This window comes from Diabrotica undecimpunctata, chromosome 5 (genome assembly GCF_040954645.1).
Source record: "Diabrotica undecimpunctata isolate CICGRU chromosome 5, icDiaUnde3, whole genome shotgun sequence".
Lineage (NCBI taxonomy): Eukaryota > Metazoa > Arthropoda > Insecta > Coleoptera > Chrysomelidae > Diabrotica > Diabrotica undecimpunctata.
In genome coordinates this window covers 28,604,914-28,625,923 of record NC_092807.1, presented here as the reverse complement: position 1 = coordinate 28,625,923, position 21,010 = coordinate 28,604,914, and positions in this window count along the sequence as shown.

The following is a 21,010-nucleotide window of genomic DNA, read 5'->3' as shown; positions in this document are numbered from 1 at the left end:
CAATAAAATTCTTTATTTTCGATTAGAGGGAGGCACGTGGATACATCATACCAGACATTGATCACTTTATTTCGTTATTACCCACATATCCAAATTAAATCTACATTTTCATTTCATATAGATACTTTTAATTGACGTATTAAAATATTCACTGTACGTTATTGGGCTTAACATTAAAGCCCAAACACACCCCATAAAGCAGTAATGCACGTACATGCTTATTATGGTAATTGTTGTTATTTAACTACATTTACCCAAATGCGTTTTTAATGCCTCTCCCAATCATTTTGATAATAGACGATCATAAAAACACATTCTACATTTTGTACTGTTTTTTGATTAATTTTGCGTTTTTATTAATAAATGTTTCTTTTTTTTTTAGGTAAGCTCTCATGTAATTGCTGGAGTATCAAAAATCGTAAGTTTTTAATATATCACTACATTTATAATAGATTCTTTATATATTTAAGTATAACATAAATTATGTACTATACTGAAATTCACGTTCAGATAGTAGCTTTACAAAGATAGATTGTGACGGCTAGCTTTTTTAGACAACACAATCAGTAAAGCAAAGGTTTATTTTAAATAAAAATATACACTCTCATAAAATCCGGGTTACCTTGAAAATCGCCGTTATTTCATTTTTAACGAGCTTTATCGTAAATAATAATAACACAAATAGAAACTAATGCATGTTTCTGAAAATGGTTGTCAGCTTAGCGGTTTCCTTTGTAACAAAGAATTCCAATAATGCTGATTGCGCAAAAAAACTGTACACTTCCCAAAATGAACGGTACCTGTAACTGCCGCTTGTTTTATATCTCATTTGTGCTTCGACTTTCTGTTCAATTGCAACAAACAAACGTTTATTATTGCCTCCATTAGTGTTTATTAGTGCCATTATTAGTATTTATTATTGTTTATTTTTTGCCAAAAATGCCTTGACTTTTGTTGCAACGGCACGTATTGTTGCGTTTGTGGAAGACGGTCACACTCAACGGCAAGTCTCAATAACTGTTGGCGTAAGCCTTTCTACGGTTCAACGAGTGCTTCAACGCTTTCAGGAGACGAGTTTGCTAACCAGACGACCTGGCTCTGGACGAAGAAGAACGACCGCGACACGAGATGACCCTGTTCTTGTGTTTCAGGCTTTACGAAACAGGACCTCAACTGCCTCGAAATTGCCTACAGGAAGTACGAAATTGCAATGTTAGCGTTGCAATAGTCAGGAGAAGACTTCGTTCTTCTGGACTATCTTCTCGGGTAATGACTACAGGACCGCCACTTGGCCGGGCGCATCGAGTTGTACGACTAGCTTTTGCTCGAAAATACGCGCATTGGGGAATAAATGATTGGAGCAAAGTGTTATACTCAGATGAATCCCGTTTCTGCCTAACTGGATCCAATGGACGTGTAAGAGTTTGGAGGAGAACCGGTAAACGATTTTCACAAGCTTACATTGCTGCAAGAATCCCATTTGGTGGAGGCTCGGTCATGGCTTGGGGAGGTGTATCTTCCGACTTCCGCACAGAATTAGCCTTCATCGAAAATGGGTCCTTAACTACACGAAAGTACATTACGGAGATTCTGAAAGAACATGTTATGCCCACCATGGCACGGCTTGGAGAAGATGCCGTTTTTATGCAGGACAACGCGCGACCGCACGTTTCCAGGATCAGTATGCAATACTTGGACGAGGTTAAAATTACGAGCTTACCCTGGCCAGCTAGATCTCCGGACCTCAATCCCATCAAACATCTCTGGGACGATTTGAAAAAACGTATTCAAACCCATACACCTCCTCCTAACAACGCACAGGAGCTTAAGGATCTGTTATTGAGAGAGCGTAATAACATACTTCAACATGTAATCCGGAGAAAAATTGAGAATACGCTTCGTCGTCTGCAAGAGGTTATTACAGCAAGGGGAGGCAATACACGATATTATTCATTGAAATTCCACTGATGTTTTACCACGTTGTGCATTTTCTGCTTTTTCAATAAAAACAATAAAAAACCGTTTTTTTTCTTTCAAAACAAATATTGATGACAAGTAAAAAATACATTAGCTTAATTAAAAAAAAGGTTATTACTGCACCAGATGCAAAAATATTCAAGAAACTTAAAATTTTCAAGGTGGCCCGGATTTTATGATCGCGAGTGTATTTGAAATAAAAAATAACAACATAAATCCTAGGTAATAATAATATATATGTACAATTAAAATTAAAACGTCAAAACGACGGCATCGACGGCGATATGACCCACTCTTTAATATCTAAAAAAAAAATAAAATACAATTAATGACATAAAATCTAAACGGTAATTCTATCTATATATCTATACAGCCCTTGCTGTCCAATTTTGGACATAGGGCTCCTCTTCATTCTTCCACGTCTCCCTATTGTAGACAGTTTCTATCCACTTCGAGCCTGCGTGTTTCTTTAAGTCATCTTACCATCTCATTTGTGGCCTTCCTCTTTTTCGTATCAAATCCAAGTATTTCTTTTCTTTTCTGATAGCCTGATGTTCAGCATTTGCCTTTCCAAGGTTCTTTGGGTCTTTGCTATTTTTTTCCATGTTTAACTTTGTAAACGTCCAATTTTGAGAACCGTAGGTGAGAACAGTAAGTATACATTGGTTGAAGACTCTTGTTTTTAAGTATTGGGGGTATTTTCTATTTTTTAGTATATAGGAAAGTTTTTCGAAGGATACCCTGCCTTTTCAAATAATATTTTTATCGTAAGCAGATGGTCGCTTGTACTGAATCCTTTTCTAAAACCGGCTTGCTCTCTTGACTGGTAAATATATAACTTAGTTGTTAATCTGTTTGTTAGTAGTTTAGTGTTTAGCTAACAGTTTGTACAGTACATTCAGTAGCGTTATCGGCCTATAGTTTTTCAGATCTTTTCTATAGCCTTTCTTAAATAGTAATAGTATTATTGCCTCGTTCCATGTTGTGGGTATTTGTTTGGTGTTCAATATTTTATTCATTAGTATATAAAGCACTTCCACTGTAGTTTCCCCCCCCCCCCCCCCCAATTTTTTAGCATTTCCACAGATTCTTCATTTCTTTGAGTATCTTTTTTATTTCATTTTTACTGATTTCTGGTTGTAAGTTGGAGTTAACGTTCTTTTTTTTTTTAGATGTAACTGATTACGGATTTCTTGGGTTGGTTTTTGTTCTGTTTTATAGAGATTTGTTATAAACGGTAATTAGGGTGTTAGTACACACTCGACGGAGACAGAAAGGGACGGGTCGAAGGAATAGAGATGGAACGGGCCAATTAACACTCGGTCCGGCAAGGAACGGACGGTAACTAATCAGTACTCAGTCACAGGAAAGAATAGGCCTATCTCAGATTAATACTCAGAAATATATGGGTTTATATGAATAGTACATTTAAGAACAGTGGTGGGCCCAAGGGACCCGAGTTGGCCGGTTACGTAAGTAAAATGTGTTGCTCGGATAATGGTTAAGACTATTTCATATTTTTATTTTTATTCCAGACTCATATAATTATACATTAGATAAATATATATATATATATATATATATATATATATATATATATATATATAAAATGATTAAAAACTAGTTTTGGAACATGTTTCAACCTTGTTTACACCTATTTGTGGATAAACTACAATTTCCAGAAATATTTTCAGAATAATGCTCACCAAATGTGGCAATAATACTTTTTATAGCTGTAATTTTCAACGAGAAATTCTACAATTTTACCGTAACTGGCGCGTAAATAAACAACGTTTGCGACACTCACCCTTGGAAACAGTGTTTCTAATTTGTCACAGTGGATCACGTAGATCTTCCGCAACGGAATGCAATCAGAAAGGGCATCAGCGGCACTAAAACTACGACCAGTAGCCAGTAACGCTAGGCTGACTGGATTACGAAGTAGCGGCGACTTGTCATTAATGCATTATATGGAAAATGGAAACTCGATGGTAAATTCACGCAAATGAATATTGATTTTGGATTATTTGTGGTCAAACAATCTCAGTATTTAATTTTGTTTTTAATTATAGAAAGAATGTTTAATTTTAAATGGAATTTAGCTGCAGTTTTTTGTTTTTGAAGTTTATTTGGTACAAATGCGTTTGAGTAGCTAATAAATTTGAAATTTGTCATATGCTTTTTAAAATTTATATTTTAATTTGGATTGGAAATTTTTTATAGTTTTGCTATTTTACTTGATAAAATATTGTTTGTCTTAATATTCAATTTAACTCATATTAGCTTAAATTAGAACAAAACAGTCAAAAAATTATTATTTTTTCTACTGGAATTTTCCCATTACTTTTCAAACAAACTATCATTGTGTTTCTTAAAAAACATGAAAAAATGATATTAATGAAAGTGAAAATAGTAAAAATAAATTTAAATTTTCTTAAACTCAAGTTAGTTTTCTCAGAAATTATAATTCCTTGCTATTAGACCAGGTGAGTGGTGTCATTAAAATACCGCAATTAGCATCAGTAGAAATTAAGGGTAGTATTATCTTTTAGTACCTGTTCGGGGACGATTTGAAGGCCGACCAAAAAATGTAGCTGAGATAATTTTTAACAAAAATGTTAATTAATACTTTTTTCGTAGGAAGAACCGTTCTCTCAGAGATGTAGGCTTTAACGCCTGTTTGTTCTTCAATATTAGCCTCCTAAATTCTTCAAATTATTGCAGCATATTTTCTTGGTCTGCCAATACCTAGATGTATTAGTAAATCGAAGGAAAGGTTACTTAGGACATAAAGTGGATCGGAAACCTACACACACGGACAATTACCTAAACAGGAACTCAAATCATCATCCAGGCCAAAAACAAGGTATCATCAAAACTCTGGCAGAGAGGGCGAAGAGAATTTGTGAACCACAGCATCTGCAAAGTGAACTTCTTCATATTGAAAAAGCGCTCACCTCTAATGGTTATACCAGAAGAGAAATACATAAAGCGATTAACAACGTTTCTAGAAGAAAAGACGAAGAAACAACATGTATATAGGCAAAGCGTTCTTGCCCTATACAGTGTAGGTAAAAGTTTATGGTCGATATGTACCTTATGTGAGATGGAGTGAGAAACACCTATTTAAAAAGAGAGAGGTATATTAGGTCAGTCCATTATATCGTCGAAATAGCATTAGTGGAACTAAGAAAAGAGGAGAAGTTCAACGTTGCCAAACTTATTGGTTTTATTTGACCTGTTGTCTTTTTAGCATTTTAACAACGTTCTAAGATAATCAAATTTGGGCGAATTGATTTAAATGGCAGCTTACTGTTTTTTATTTTAAATTTGCCACAATTTTTCTTTCCAATAAGTTTAATTTAACATTTTGATTTCCACTTCGGAAATCGTTGTATGTAAATAAAATTTATTAATGTTTCGTATTTTAAGTACGATTTCCGAATTAAAAATCTAAACATCAAAATAAGCTTATTTTAAAGTCACATTGTGCCTTATTTCCAATGAACTCCACAATAACTCCACAATAAATAAACCTTCATACGAAATTATTTGGCAACGCCTCATGTTGCGTAGTCAAAGCACCGAATCAAAGTACGAACACAGGTAACGAACGAGTAGAGGTGGGCATTCTTTTTTTTTCGAATCTGGAGAAAACTAATAAATATTTTTGAAAAATTTAAACGCAGAATGAAAGAATACATTATTACCGAGGGCCGAAAGTCTCTGAAGACTTCTATAATGTTTATTTTAATAAGTTACAGGGGCGAAAAAAGAGAAAATTTAGTGTGATTTTGAATTTTAAGTATCTCATTCAAAAAACTTTTTGTTTATTTCGGCCCTCGGCAATAATGTCACCTTCCATTCTGCGTTTAAATTTTTCAAAAATATTTGTTAGTTTTCTCAGGACTCGAAAAAAATGAATACACTTAAAAAGCATTGGCCTGAAATTTTGCGCCTACACTCTTAACACAACTAAACCGATTTTCGTAAACAATAACTATGATTGTTTGACAGTAGTTTCAAGTAAGAGAGTACCTAGATAAACAAACATAATGGCTATTATCGTTTATGTGTATATTTATTGAAGTGAAAGAAACTAATGAAGAATATATTTATTTTAACTTGAAAAATAAACTAAACAATACAACCCGATATTAGTAATTGTACTACGTCGGATACTATGGATGTAAGGTTACCGTTTGCTAAAATTTTATTGCAAGATTCTTGAAGGCAGCGTACCATAACAATCACTGAACTACCCTTCAAGTATTTTTGGCCACTTATTGTACTTGTTATTTCTTTAAAAGGCCGTAAAATTTGGGAAAATTGAGAACAAATAATCCAGTCTTCATTATTTAGATTTGGTCCAAGTCTAAGTCTGTATTAACTAATACAAAAGTGGAACGGATTGCCTCTTCTAACTCGATCATTCTTTTTAACATGTAATAGGTGAAGTTCTACCTAGTTTCCACGTCTTGGATTGACCGTTTGGGAACTTTGTTTTGTAATTGATACTTTAAAAGCCTTTCTAAAGATAAGGTACTTTTTTTGAAATGTGTTTTTTTAGAAACTGAAATTTGAAATTAGTGAAATAATTTCACTAATTTCAAAAGCGATCTTTTCTGAATTATGGTTTCTAGAAAAATGGCAGCAGCCTAATAAAATCGTTTTAAATTCTAAATTTTCGGTTAAATATTGTCCTGTTAATGCGATGTAACTCTCAGTTACTCCATATGTCCAAAGGTCAGTAGTAATACAGATATTTTCTACATCTTTAATAACGTGTGATCCAATAATTTGATTAGTTTTGGTATAACATTCCTGAAGTAATGAGCCTGACGTAATGAACAAGTTTTTCTTGTTGGTGGTTTATATCCAGGAATCCACCCTGCAAACTTTTTAAAAGCTCGTTCTTCAACTATGGAAAACGGATGAAACGATTCTTTGCATAGGTTTATTAAATCCAAATCTATTTGTTTCTTTTGTTCTAAACTAATATTTTTATTAATGGAAGTATCCATCACCTTTTGATGCTTGGGTAGCGGTGGCAGTATGTCAGTACTTGTAGTAGAAGTAGTCGAAACGGACAGAAATGCGTCAGGAGAAGTTTCAATCATTGCAATATTCAGAAAGTGGAACATAAAAGCTGCATCTTCTACAAATGCGCATTTTTTTAAAATAAAATTATTATTCTTATACTAGGTCAATCATTTTGACTAAGAAAAATAATTCATAATTAAATATTTACAATAAATAAATCCTCTGACGAACTATCAATAAAGATTTGAAATCGAAAATGCAGATCAATCGTAAATCGAAACTCATTCATTAATCAGAATACCTAGTTATAAAAAACAAAAGAAAGAGTTAAGAAGCTGGTTACTTCTATAAAAAAAGAAAAAGAAGATTGTACTAGTGAAAATCAACCAGTACAAGAAAAAGAAACTGATAAAGATGACTTAAGTCCATGGTGTATTTTTGATGAATTTATTAGACATGACTCATCTAAACATACACCTGTATCTAGAGATATAAAAGAAGTCGACATGTACTTGTCTGATGATATTACCCACAAAAAATTTCGAACGGTGATTGGAACTGTCCATTACAGTGGTGGAAAAACCATCGCCATGTATATCTTAACTTAACCACTATATTCATAAAATATTGTAGTATTGTAACAAAATCTGTTTATTGTGAACACATGTTCAAAATCTGGTTTAATTTTAAACAAAAGAAGAAACAACAAGAAAAGTAGAAAAACTTATGTTTTTAAATGTCAATTTAGACGATTCGCGATTTAATAATGTGTCATGTAAATGTAAGTACTATTTGTATTGTTTAATTTATTTTTTAAGTTATAATAAATATATCCTTCGTTAGTTTGTTTCAATATAATAGCCAATATGTTTTTTGTGTACTCGCTTATTTGAAACTACTGATAAACAATCAACTAGTTACAGTTTACGAAAAACGGTTCCGATAAAAATGTGAACGACCCACCTCTAGTTTCTTAGGATAGGAACCAGAGATATGTATATCTCAGATCGGAACTAATCGGAACTAATCAAAACTAATCGGAACTAATCGTCTTACTACTGCGCAATGGGCAGCAATAAGAAATATGGAGGGGAGACCAAGGGGAAATATGATTGTTATCTTTGTCTGTTCGCTGAAAATATGATTTTATATCTGCGTTAGATATCCTGTTAAATTTTACCATACCGACCATAAACTTTTACTTACACTGTATATCGGGGGCATCTTTTAAATCACTTGCTGTATCCTCATTGATATCAAGCTCTGGATCATCACTTTCAAGTAAACGTAAAAGTTAATCTTCACTCAGTTGATTTCGGCTAGATATAAATGAAACGTAACTCGTGTTCAGAATTTTATGCACTATTCACAAATACGGCAAGAAATCAACTGACACTGAAACTCAATATATTTATATTATTTCGTTAAATTTTATTGAAGCTCGGGGAATTCCCCATTTAAATATGTAAAACCCTTACATAAAACGATAGTACACTCATAGTCGGTACTAATTCGTAAAATCTATGGGATTCTTTTATTATTAGAATTCATAACTTTATTAGAATTCATTTTATATGACATAAAAGGCTGGTCGGGTCATTAGGAGACCTCAGCTTACAAAATTAAAATTTTTAAATTTAATTTAACCGTTAAATGTTCTTGTAGGCATAATTCTTTATCAGTACAATATATAAAGTACAGATAGATGGAAGTCTGCCGATTAAAAATTAAGATCTATAAAGTAGCAGCCAAAAATTGGTATCTGGGGTCAAAATAGACCCCGGCCAGTCCGATGAAGGTTAAAACGGGTACAAGTAAACTCATCACCAATTAGCATAAATACCTTTGGATATAGTACAAACTCATCACCGTCATAAAAGTAGGTATTTTAAAATAGACCCCGAGAGATTGGTAAACTCATGACTGGGCTACCTGCAGCCCTTGGCAGGTATAGACCATAAACCCCTTACAAACCGCTAAGATTTAGTAATTTGCCAGAATAAATCTAAAATAGATGTATTAAATTCAAATGTAATTCATTGGTTTTTATTTGGGAATTCCACAAAATTCTATTGATAGCTACCTAAAACTATGCGATAAGAAAAATTTCTCTTCATTTGCCCTTGTTCCTTTAACATGGATATTGAACTGTTTATTGATTACGTTTTGAGCCAACGCGGACGATCAATGTAAGGCTACATGTCATACAAACAGAAAAAATCAGCTTAATTAAGTTTTTTAAGCCAACTGTACAAGATGTTTCTTATAGACAAGGCATAATATTACTTTGTTACTCACTTTCTGATACATTTTAAATTTCTTATTAAATTTTTAAAGTCACATTGTCACTTGTAGAGTGAAACACCCTGCATGTTAAGACGTTTAAATCTAAACACAAATGTATGTTAATACTGGTCTTTAAAGTTTGTTAAGAAATACTCTACATTTCTCTTGATAGATATTTTTGATAAAAATTTAAAGTGTCAGGATTGGAAAATTATTTAGTATAGATAACTAGTTTCTATGTAGAATTGCAATTCTACTCTTAAAATAAGTTTTGCAATACCAGCTGAAGATCCAAATATTTTTTTGGCTTCACCATAAATTGATCATTTTTTATAATTCAATAGTCATTTTTCACATGAAACAATATACAAATATGCAAAGAACTTATTACAATTTTAAAACTAAAGACTTTATTTTATGGAATAAAGTCCAGTTGTCTGAAAATGACCATTCTTCTTCTTCTTCTGATGGCGCTACAACCCTTTGTGAGCCTTGGCCTGCTTAACAATGTTCTTCCATTCTGCCCTGTCGGATACTTTCCTTCGCCACTGCCTGATGTTCATGGTTTTAAGATCCCTCTCTACGTCGTCTATCCATCTTTTACGGGGCCTTCCTCTTGTTCTGTTTTCTTGGGGCTTCCATCTCTGGACTACTTTTACAGCTCGATTATCTGGCATTCTTTCTAGGTGACCAAGCCAGTTTAGTCTTTGTGAATTTACAAATCTGACAATATCTGCGCTCTGCATTAGTTCATCCCTCTCGTGGTTCATTTTAATTCTCCACGAACTATCGCTGCATTGGGTTGGTCCAAATATCTTCCTTAGTATTTTGCGCTCAAATATTCTCAGTTGATTTTCATCAGTGGTTGAGAGGGTCCACGTTTCACATCCATATGTGACCACTGGTCACATATGGATGTGATGTTTTGTAGATTCTCAGCTTAGACTCACGATTCAGTAACTTGCTTTTCATTAAGTCTTTGTATGCATAAAAGCACTTATTACCGCTAAGAATCCGTGCTTGTATTTCTTGACTGATGTTGTTGTTATCATTTATTATTGAGCCTAGGTAGGGAAAAGTGGAGGCATATTTGTAGGTATGGTTGTCTACCTTCAGATTCTCATGTTCATTCGATTTTGTGCACTCCATATATTTTGTTTTGCTTTCATTTATATATAGACCAAACGTAGCAGCTTCTCGTTTCAGTTCTATAACTTTTTCGCTTAATACCCTTTTGTTGCGGCTTATTATGGCAACATTATCCGCATATGCGCATATTTGCATAGATCTTGTATTAATACAGCCGTTTATATCCAGTTTTCTAACAACAGCTTCTAAAGTTAGATTAAGAAGTGTTGTTGATAAGGCATTACCTTGTCTAACTCCATTTTCAATATCAAAGGCCTGCGTCATATTTCCATCTATTCTCACCATAGCTTTGGAAACCTCCAGAGTTATTCGTATAAGTTTAACCAATTTATTGGGTATCCCTAACATAGATATCTGCTTTAACATCTTTTGTTGATCTACTCCATCAAACGCCTGTTTGAAATCGATATACAAATTGTAAATAGGTATGTTATATTCAACACATTTTTCATGTATACCTCTTATGTGTCCATGAATATCCATGAAAATGACCATTATTTGTTTATATTTCTATAATTATTTTATTTGCGGAAAATATTCTGCACTGCGACTTGGAACAAAATCACGTAAGCGACCTTCGAAAACTAAGCCGTCAAGTCATCAGCAACCTCTGCAAGGTAAAAGCTTAAGAGTACTTATCGGAGAGGCCATAAAAAATCATTCAACAAAAGATTGCAACTTCTTCTTTCAAAGAACACCTGACAACAACGAACATCTCTTGTATTCGGAGGAATATGAGCAACGATCGATTACTTTTTATGTCACCTGTACCGAAGACAATGGGAAAGCGCATCAAGTAATCCGACAGATGAATCTAAAGACGGACCACGATAAATGTTTTGTGTTGCAGAACGATTCGAAACAAAATATTATTATTTTTGGCACCCTTAAGAATTTATGTTACTTGGCAAAAGCAGAAGCATATTACATAGATGGTAGATTTCAATATGCGCCAAAATTTTTCTTGCAATTATTTACCATCCATAGTTTATTAAATGGGCATTACGTGTCTCTTATATTTTGTTCTTTCCGACAAATGCATACAAACCTACGTCACAGTCTTTACTCAATTAATTGAGTAAGACTGTGACGTTGTTCGTTGTTCCGAAAAAGTTGGTGTCGTTTTAAATTCATTAAAACTTGTGACTGACTTTAAAAATTTCGATTCACAAGGCCGTAATTGCCGTTTGGTAATCTGCGAAGCGAATTGGGTGTTTATTTCACTTGACTAAAAGTTGGTTTCGCAAAATCCAAAAACTTGGTTTGGTAACCATTTACAAGAGGGGAGATTCCAACGGCAAATGACTGCACCAGTTATTTGGCTGGCCATTTTTGAACCCAGAACAAGTCGACGATTGTTTTGTCAACGATTTCATACGGGTATCCCTAACCTGCCTTCATTTATCAAAATGGCCGATTATATAATAGGGTAATGACATAAGCAATGAGTCTTTTTTCCCTCTAATTGTTTGGGCGTCCCAGTCTAGTCATATACATTTCATCACAAATCCATGCAAATCCTTTTATTCCCATTTTCCAACCGCTTTTTCCATTCTCATCCCAATATCGTCACTTTTGTATCTACGCTTCTACACTACTAAACAATGGTGTACGTAAAACTGCAGAGTTTACATGTACCTGTCCATACACTCATTAGGATGGTTAAGCAGACTGAACACGTCTTACGTGAAAAGTTAGAAGAGCTGTGTAGGAACGTAATTTTCGATAACGAATTTGTGAAATTTGTGTCATACAGATATCATGAAAACTTGTAAAAGTAATATTGTTCTGAAGCTATTTTCCTGTGGCATTTTAAATTAATTACTATTTAAATGGGAATAAGCCACAATTAAAGGTTAAAATACGTTTATTGACGTTTCAATTTCCACTTCGGAAATCGTTCTCAAAATACAAACATTACTAATGTAATAGGATAAGGATATTTATTTTAATTCCTGTCCTGTCATTTACCTTTTTAAAACATTATGTATACATTAAGATAATGCAATGTATACAACACTACAATCTAATTGTGAAAATCTGGTTGCACGCAAAAAATTGAATCCAATTTTCACCATGAATACTTTCGAAAAATCCCAGAAAACAAATGTCTTGTAGACTGGAATAGCAGACAACATGTGGCCCAATCTTCCTTCTGGGTAATGAAATTTGCTAAATTGCTCTTAGTTGTTCTACGAAGATGTTTCCTAAAAACCTTTATTATTTTATTATAAGACACCCGAATTGCGGCTAGTTTCTTTTTTACTGGTCTGAAAGCATAGAAATAAAACGTGAACATTTAATTTGCCGGAGTTTTATGAAAGTTTACGGGATCAAAGCAAGGTAAACATTAATTTATAAAAAAATTTATACATACAATTTAAAAGTTCATTAAGAGTAAAATGGAGGCTGTGTTTTTATTTAATAGAAACCGCACACACTTAAAATTGTATTATATACTTCAGAATTAGGTGGCAATATATAGAAAGAAATATACAAAGAGTAAAAGAGAATAAAAGATATATAACCCTTATCCGAGCAACACATTTTACTTACGTAACCGGGCAACTCGGGTCCGTTGGGCCCACCACTGTTCTTGAATTTACTATTCATATTTACCCATATATTACTAATGTCCGTTTTTGATTTTTTATTCAAGTTAAATCTAATTTGTCTAGTTAAAAAAAAGGTGCTACTATAGTACGCGGTCTACCTCAAAGGCCCGATCTACCTGAAGGATTTGCACAAAATAATGATATGCAAGAAAACTTTTGTCAAAAAACTATTTATTCAATAAACTACCGAAGTACACAGGGTCGCCCTTCAGAAAGTTTGTTATTTAATTATATTTCATTGGTAGCTGTGTAATACACGATTATAAAAATTTATTAAAATATTTCATATGATATTTTCAGGTTGTTCAAGTGAATATACTTGATAATTGTACAATTTTTAACATGAAGAAAGTAGTTTTTTTGTTCTACGTGAATAATTGTAGTATACGGATCTAAATTCAGAAAGGTACTTTGATTCACACTTTTTACAGGCTTAGGACTGTCAGCAAAAAACTGGCGTGTTTAAAAGTTTTTGCTCTTCCTAATCGGATATCGTTAAAAATTTACAGTAATAATAGTTCTATTTATAGTATATACATACAAACGAATATATAATGTACAAAAAATAAATGAATTGAAAAAAAATATAGAAAAATATATACAAGTTAATATTTCCAAAAAAATACCCAAAATAACCAAAATATATTTATGAATTCCTAAATACCTAATTCTGTTTCGCTGTCGCTATCCTCTTCAAGATTAATAACAATTGATTTAATTATGTGATTCAAAGTAACATATGAATTTTCTCCGTCCATTACATGGCGTACTGAATTTTTCCAACTTTCTGGGGAGATATCATCAACACATTTCCTTATTAATTCGACTACACTACCACTTAAAGTTGGAGAAACATTTGTGACCTCACATTTGGCTTTAGTTGGTGCCACAAATGCTCTATGGGATTAAATAAACAATAGTAGGGCGGAAGCCGTAACACTGTATATCCCATGTCCTCGGCCAATGCGTCACAAACATATACTTTTTTAATAGAAAATGATTTTAACACTTCTAACAGTTCATTTTTTAAATAACTTTCTTCAAAATATATATCGTTTTCTAACAGGTAGTTTTGAATTTCAATTTTCGTGTTATTTGCTCTTGGAGACTTATGTAATAGACGACTGTGGTAACTTGCATTGTCCATTACTATCACATTATTTTGAGGAAGGTTAGGTATAACACAATTCTTAAACCATTACTTAAAAAGCTCTGCCGTTGTATCCTCATAGTAGTCCACGCAGGAGTCTTTAATGTTCTTTGCAGAAAGCCATAAGGCATTTGCGACCCAACCATTTTCTGATCCTGCATGTAAAATCGTTATTCTTTTCCCTTTGTTTAATGGAGCTTTTGTTTGACACCTGTTGGAAGAATCGGACATTCCTTTGGATGGTGTTTCATGAGTGTCAAACCATGTCTCGTCCAGATAAATTATTGGTCGATCTTCTGTACGGTACTTTCTTATGGAAGTTATATATTCAGTACGCCACTTTTGTAAACGATGGGACTCCATAAGCACTTGCCTTTTGTCAATAGTACGATATCTGAAGCCCATTTTAGACAAAATCCTCCCAAGACTAATGCGGCTACAGGTTATTTGTGTATCATCATTAGTAAGCCGTTGTTTTAAAGCATCTAATGTAGGTATCCGTTGCTCTTCGTACATTGTGTAAATTTTTCGTCTTATTAAGTCCTTATCACTTTCGTCAATACATTTGGTATAACCGGCATCCTTACGCTTCCTTCTTGACTTATGGGATTTGATGTAATTTTTTTCACTTTCAACTAAATGAAACAAAATGTATATTTAAAAATTTCTCATCGGTTTTATATGCCTTGTTCCTGTACGCGGGGCTCTACAGGAATCGACGAACGTTCCCCATACTATGTCCCATGCTACTCGTGGGAATAAATATGAATACTCACCAACATGCTAGGCAAGCACGGTGTTTAAATGCCAAAAACCCGACCACTGTAAACCAACCCTATTCAATGTGCGTCAAAAAGATAAACCTCAACATCGCCACATATAATGCTCGGTCACTCTCTACCGAAGAAAGATTCGAAGAAATGGAGGAAGAACTCTCAAAAGTAAACTGGGATATTGTAGGTATTAGCGAAGTTAGAAAAAAGGGAGAGAGTCTTACCTCACTCCCATCAGGCCATTTATTTTATTACAAAGGAGAAGAGGAGTCGACAGTCGGAGGCGTCGGCTTCTTTATTCACAAAAAAATTTCAGAATTGTGTCAATAAACCAAATCTCAACAAGAGTGGTCTACTTAAACATCAAAATAAACGACAGATATATCCTAAAGTTCATTCAAGTGTACGCCCCTACTACAGGACATCCAGACGAAGAAGTCCAAATATTCTATGACCAAATATCTTGTGCAATCAAGGAAAATCCTGGCCACTTCTTAATAATAGGTGGTGATTTCAACGCCAAAATAGGCACTAAGGAAGACCCCTCTGAAATAATATTGGGAAATTTTGGAAGCGAAGGCAGAAATGATAGAGGCAAACAACTACTGACTTTCCTTTTGGAAAACAATCTTTATCAAATGAACAGCTTCTTTAAAAAAGAAAAAACACAGAAGATGGACATGGGAAAGTCCTGATGGAAAAACAAGGAACGAAATCGACTATTTCTTAACAAACAAAAAAGAATTATTTAAAGACGTAAATGTGCTAAACCAGTTCAGTACAAGCAGTGATCATAGGTTAGTAAGAGCTAAAATAACGATATCAACCGAAAAAGAAAGACTCAAAATGATAAATAAGAAACAACCAAAGAAATGGACAAAACCAACTAACATTCAGGAGTTCGAAAAATATATTGGTAATTCATTGAAAGATACCACAACAGCAGACATCAATATATTGAACAAACAGATAGTCAACACAATACAACAGGCTCAAACTAAATATTGTCCGACAAGCAAAAAAGACGAAAAACTGAGTCAACCCACGAAAACCCTTATAGAACTTAGGCGACAAATGAAAGGAGATAACACTACAAGCAAAGAAGCGATAAATCAAATAAATAAGACAATCACAAAGGCAATAAGAAAAGACATAAGAAACTACAATGTAGAAAAAACAAAACAGCAATAGAGCAAAATAAGAACATGAAAGTTTTGAAGAGGAGCGTACAAAAGGGGAAAATAGAAATAAACAAACTGAGAAACAGTACTGGAGAAGAAACAACGAACAGAGATGAAATATTAAGAATAGTCGAAGAGTTATATACAGAGTTATATAAATCAAGAAAAAAAGATAACAATACGGAACCTCCAATTACACTAAAAACTGGGGTATTAAACCAAGGATCAGATTTAATGCCCGATATAACTAAATCAGAAATCAAAGAAGCCCTGAAGAAAATGAAAAATAATCGAACCCCGGGTGAAGATGGAATAGTATCAGAAGCACTAAAAATTGGAGGGGATGTATTACTTGAAAAAATTAAACAACTTTTCAATATCTGCCTTCACAGCGCCAATATTCCAACAGACTGGAACAACGCTACTATGATTCTATTACACAAAGCAGGAGATAAAGCAAATTTAGAGAATTACAGACCGATTAGCCTCCTCAGCCATATATATATAAGTTGTTTACGCGAATACTAGTTAAGAGAATGGAAAGAAAATTAGAGACTTATCAACCAAGGGAACAGGCAGGATTCCGAAAAAGTTACGGAACAAATGACCATCTACAAAGTATAAAAACCCTAATAGAGAAAGCAGTGGAATACAATAAACCTCTAGTTCTAATATTTATCGATTTTCACAAAGCCTTTGACACAGTTGAGCTAAGCAAAATATTACAGGCGCTTAAAGAATGCAGGCTAGATTATAGATATACTAAATTATTATACAAAATATACCTGCAGGCAACAACCACTGTCAGATTACATACTAACAGTAATCGCATAAAAATAGAACGGGGGGTTAAACAAGGAGACCCAATGTCACCTAAACTTTTTATTACGGTGATAGAACATGCTTTTAAGAATTTGAATTGGATGACAAAGGGAATAAAAATAGATGGAGAATATCTAAACAACTTACGTTTCGCCGATGATATACTTATAATAGCTGAAGATCTAGGTATGGCAAGAGAGATGGTACAGGAACTCGTTGTGGCTACAGAAAGTGTAGGTTTAAATATAAATATCTCGAAAACAAAAATCATGACCAATTTGGTACCCAACCAGAACATCAGTATTGGTGGAAAAGAAATAGATCTCGTAGATAGATATAAATACCTGGGACATGAAATTATGATTGGCAGGGATAACCAGACTCATGAACTGAAGAGAAGAATCGGCCTTGGGTGGGCAGCATTTGGAAAACTGGGAGAAACTTTTAAAAGTGAGCTGCCCACATGCCTAAAGAGAAAGGTATTTGATCAGTGCGTCCTCCCAGTCTTGACGTACGGAGCAGAAACACTTACCTTAACAAAAGCAGTAGCTACCAAACTGAGAGTCACGCAGAGAAGAATGGAGCGGTCATGTTAGGAATAACTCTACGAGACAGAATAACTAACGAAGACATCAGGAGAAGAACCGGAGTGACTGACATCATCGAGAAGATAGCCAGACTAAAATGGAGATGGGCAGGACACATAGCCAGAATGACAGATGGGCGATGGACAAAGAGGTTATTGGAATGGAGGCCAAGGGAAGACAAGAGAAGCGTCGGTCGACCACCTACAAAATGGACTGACAATTTAAGAAGACTCAATAAAAACTGGATGAGAGCGGCGCAAGATAGACGGGTTGGAAACATGAGGAAGAGGCCTATGTTCAGCACTGGACTCTTGAGGCTGGATGATGATGATTTATATACTTTTGCAAATTATACAGAATAGAGGGAACCTGTATAATTATTCCAGGAAATACTTAACGATCAACAAATTTATTGTGGTCATTAAAAGATCAACCATTGATAGTGAAACTCACTGTTAAAATATTTACAACTTTATGAAATAAAATGTATTCTAATCGTTTTTATAATTTTATACGATTTTTTAATCGTTTTTATATTACCAGGAATTTATTATACAAACAAGATAACAAAACTCCACAGTAGTTTCAATTTTACCTGAATACTTACCTGCTCAACTAATGTTGACTAAGCTGGGGTACTTGCGGTCAAGTTTTATTGCAATCATAAGGCATTCAACCATTTTTCGTGAAATAAACTATACGCATACCTTAGAAAAAGACTACCGTTTTGTTGCCTTTCATAATTGTGTGAAAACTCTTCTGAATAAAGATTATGGTAATTAGCAGCTCATGTATAAAGAACCGACAAAAACAATCTTTACAAAATGAAAAAAACGCATTAGTCAGAAGAATATTATTATTTTACTTTTACAAATTAATACTTTGTCATATCAATTTACCATTCCCAACTAGAATAGCAAATTGATATGACAAATTAAATTATTGTTAAGTAATAGATTAAAAAAACATTAAAAATAAAAAACTCTAGATAAGTAATTTATTTTTCTTTATTGCAATACTTACAAACTTTTTTAATTATACAGTGATCGTTACACACATTTCTACTGCATATTTCACCAATTTCTTTTTTCTTGCTGTTCTTCTTTGTTTAAGATTAAAAAGTTTGAATAAGTTTAAAAAATGAGACTAAAAATTTTACATACTAAAAAAACAATTCAAAAAATATGTTGAAAAAAATTCAACAATCCCAATATAAATATATTCATGTTTGGAATAAGCTGGACCAAGAGCGTGTACCAAAACATTAAACAAAATTTTTTTTTCTGGAAAATTTGGAAAAAATTTTCCAAGGGGGTACCCTTGGATTTTTATCAAATTTGGTTAATCGGCTATATTGGAGTCAATTTTGGTCCGAGAGTCAAGCGAATACACATTTCCTACATAAAATTGACCGCTCGTTCTTCTGCCATACTCAGAATTTTCCTACATCTTACGGTTCGTGAGAAAAATTTCCACTTGGATGTTTGTACTTGCTGAAAATTTCGTGAAAATTAAAAGTGTATATTTTGTTTAAAATTTGAATTATTTCGATTAAGGGTGACTTGCTGATTAAAAAAATCTAAACATGTGGCTAAAAATTATGGACCGTTTTGCCGGAAAACCGAAAAAAGTGTAAATTTTTTAATTCGATTTTCCTCTTTTCGCGCAAACTGGGGTTAAGGGATTAGAAAAAAACACATGTTTGGAATAAGCTGGACCAAGAGCATGTACCAAAACATTAAACAAAATTTTTTTTTCTGGAAAATTTGGAAAAATTTTTCCAAGGGGGTACCCTTGGATTTTTATCAAATTTGGTTAATCGGCTATATTGGCGTCAATTTTGGTCCGAGAGTCAAGCGAATACACATTTCCTACATAAAAATTGGCCGCTCGTTCTTCTGCCATACTCAGAATTTTCCTACATCTTACGGTTCGTGAGAAAAAATTTCCACTTGGATGTTTGTACTTGCTGAAAATTTCGTGAAAATTAAAAGTGTATATTTTGTTTATATTTTAAATTATTTCGATTAAGGGTGACTTGCTGATTAAACAAATGTAAACACGAGGCCAGAAATTATGCATTTTTTTTGCCGGAAAATCGAAAAAACTGTAGAAAATTGGATTTTTATCAAATTTCGTCAATCGGCTATATTGGCGTCAATTTTGGTCCGAGAGTCAAGCGAATACACATTTCCTACATAAAATTGGCCGCTCGTTCTTCTGCCATACTCAGAATTTTCCTACATCTTACGGTTCGTGAGAAAAATTTCCACTTGGATGTTTGTACTTGCTGAAAATTTCGTGAAAATTAAAAGTGTATATTTTGTTTAAAATTTGAATTATTTCGATTAAGGGTGACTTGCTGATTAAATAAATGTAAACACGTGGCCAGAAATTATGCATTTTTTTGCCGGAAAATCGAAAAAACTGTAGAAAATTGGATTTTTATCAAATTTCGTTAATCGCCTATATTGGCGTCAATTTTGGTCCGAGAGTCAAGCAAATACACATTTCCTACATAAAATTGGCTGCTCGTTCTTCTGCCATACTCAGAATTTTCCTACATCTTACGGTTCGTGAGAAAAATTTCCACTTGGATGTTTGTACTTGCTGAAAATTTCGTGAAAATTAAAAGTGTATATTTTGTTTAAAATTTGAATTATTTCGATTAAGGGTGACTTGATGATTAAAAAAATCTAAACATGTGGCTAAAAATTATGGACCGTTTTGCCGGAAAACCGAAAAAACTGTAAATTTTTTAATTCGATTTTTCCTCTTTTCCGGCAAACTGGGGTTAAGGGATTAGAAAAAAACACATGTTTGGAATAAGCTGGACCAAGAGCATGTACCAAAATATTAAACAAAATTTTTTTTTCTGGAAAATTTGGAAAAATTTTTCCAAGGGGTACCTTGGATTTTTATCAAATTTGGTTAATCGGCTATATTGGCGTCAATTTTGGTCCGAGAGTCAAGCGAATACACATTTCCTACATAAAATTGGCCGCTCGTTCTTCTGCCATACTCAGAATTTTCCTACATCTTACGGTTCGTGAGAAAAATTTCCACTTGGATGTTTGTACTTGCTGAAAATTTCGTGAAAATTAAAAGTGTATATTTTGTTTAAAATTTGAATTATTTCGATTAAGGGTGACTTGCTGATTAAACAAATGTAAACACGTGGCCAGAAATTATGCATTTTTTTGCCGGAAAATCGAAAAAACTGTAGAAAATTGGATTTTTATCAAATTTCGTTAATCGGCTATATTGGCGTCAATTTTGGTCCCAGAGTCAAGCGAATACACATTTCCTACATAAAATTGGCCGCTCGTTCTTCTGCCATAATCAGAATTTTCCTACATCTTACGGTTCGTGAGAAAAATTTCCACTTGGATGTTTGTACTTGCTGAAAATTTCGTGAAAATTAAAA